We start from the raw sequence: 2,470 nt of genomic DNA, 5'->3' as shown, positions 1-2,470 counted from the left end.
CGTGATAGCACTCCTGGGAATCTTTTTTTAATGTTTTTTTTTTTTTTTTTATTAGTGCATTGTAGTTACACATCTTAATAGGAAAAAAGACTTGTGTAGACATACATGTACACATCACCCAATTAGCCCTTACACAATTCCCACCCCATTCCTTCCCCATTCCTCATTCCCATTCTTGACTTAGTGATTGCCTTTGATATGTTTGTTTAAGTGCATCATGTGCTTTAGAGAGTTTCCCTCTTTTCCCATCCCCTCAGTTAGGTTGCCTTATTTGCTCCTCTATAGGATCTTCTTCTTCATCTAGAGTTCCTCCTGTTACCCATTTCTCCCTAGCTTTTGCATATTAGGGAAACCATCCTGTTTCTTCTTTTCTGTGACTGACTAATATCACTTAGCATAATGTCCTCCAGTTCCATCCATTTCCCTTTAAATGATGTAATTGTGTTTTTCTTTATGGCTGAGTGAAATTTCATTGTGTACATATCCCACAGTTTTGTAATCCATTCATTTGTTGATGGACATTTTGAATGGTTCCATATTTTGGCAATGGTGAATTGTTCAGCTGGGAATCTTACCAAAGAAAATAAAATCAAAATAACATAATGACACTTGCATATTCATATAGTAGCACAATTTACAGTTGTGAAACAATGGAACTAGATTAGATATCTGTCAATGAATGAATGAATCAAAAACATTGGTATATGCACCCAGTTGAATCTTACTCAGCTAGAGAAATATTCAACAATAAGGGCAACATGAGATAGATGAACAGAGACTCCAGGGGAGTGACTGAGGGAGATCAAGGTAGGGTGGGGTGGGGATGAAGTAATAAAGAATGCAACAGTTGAAATAATGCTATAAAATTACAAATTCCAATTTCAAAGGCATGAAATAAGGGTGGTACCTGTTGAGAAGGAAACAAAGAGAATGCATGCATTTTTAACACACTACCAGATGTAACATTAAAGTGCAACAAATAAAAAACATTAAAAATTCTAAAATTTATAGTGAATGCCAAAGGAACTTAATTGCCAAATGCCTTTTTTTAAAAATCAACAAAAAGATAAGATAAAAGATAAATTACAAATGCAGAATATGTTAATCTGCCTTATTTAAAAACATACTATTGTATTACATTAGTAATAAAAGCATCATGGTGTTGGTATAAAAATGGACACATATACCAATGGAATAAAGCAAACAGCCCAAAAATAAAATTATACACCTATTGCCATCTGATTTTTTTTTTTTACAAAAGTGCTAGGAACACACATTGGAGAAAAGATAATGTGTTTAATAAACAGTGTTAAGAAAATTAGGTATTCACCAGTAGAAAATGAAATTTAGAACTCTATTTTTCACCATTTACAAATATAAACTCAAATTAATTAGCAAAATATAAAATATAAAATAATAAGCTCCTGGAGGAAAACATATAAGATATGTCTCCAGACATTGGAATGGACAAATTTTATTGATTGGTTTGATTGACTGATTGATTAAAATAATCCATGAATGCACAGTAAACGAGCAAAAGTAGAAATGGAATTAAATAAAACTCAAAAGCATCCACATAGTAGGAGAAACACTTAATAGAATACAGAGATAATCTGCAGAGTAGAAAATATATTTGCAAACTATGTATATAACAATGGTTATTCAGAATACATAAGAAACTCCCCACATTCAACAAAAACAACAGATAATCTGTTCTTTAAAAATGAGCTATTGAGGCCGGGCGTGGTGGCGCACGCTTGTAATCCCCGCGCTTTGGAGGCAGAGACAGGAGGATGGCGCAGGTTCGAAGCCAGCCGCGCTGGCTTAGGAGACCCTGTTTCCAAAAATAAAATAGGTCTGGGAGTGTAGCCCTGAGATAGACGGGCTTCCAGGAACCCCAGTACCACCAAAAAAAAAAAAAAAAAAAAAAAAAGAGCAATTGATCTGAAATTACTCAGAAGAAATACAAATAGACAACAGGTTAATTAAAATACTCAGTATCACTAATAATCAGGAAAAATGCAAGTCAAAAGCACAATGCAGTATCATTTTAACCCAGAAAGAATGAATAATATAAAAAGTCCAAAGATAAGCCAGACAGAGTGGCAGGCATAGTAATTGGGAGGCTTACAGGAAGATCTGCAGTTTGAATTTAGCCTCAGCAACTTACCAAGACACTCAATAACTGAGAACCTGTTTTAAATTTAAAAGTTCTATGGGTTTTGATAAGAGATAGAATCCCCTTGAGTTTAATCCACAGTACTCCCCAATCATCCAAAAAAGACTAAAAAGAATAAGACTCGGCAAGAAGGAGAAGGCGGCTTTTTATACCATTGCTGGGAATCTAAATTAGTACAACCATTATCAAAACTAGAACTACCATTTGATTAAGTAATCCTACTTCTTGGTCTATATCCAAGGGAAATGCATTTCCATGTTAATTCCTGCACCATTCACAATATTCCAGAAT

The sequence above is a fragment of the Muscardinus avellanarius genome (assembly GCF_963383645.1).
Source record: "Muscardinus avellanarius genome assembly, chromosome: 5".
Lineage (NCBI taxonomy): Eukaryota > Metazoa > Chordata > Mammalia > Rodentia > Gliridae > Muscardinus > Muscardinus avellanarius.
This window is presented reverse-complemented; position numbering follows the sequence as displayed.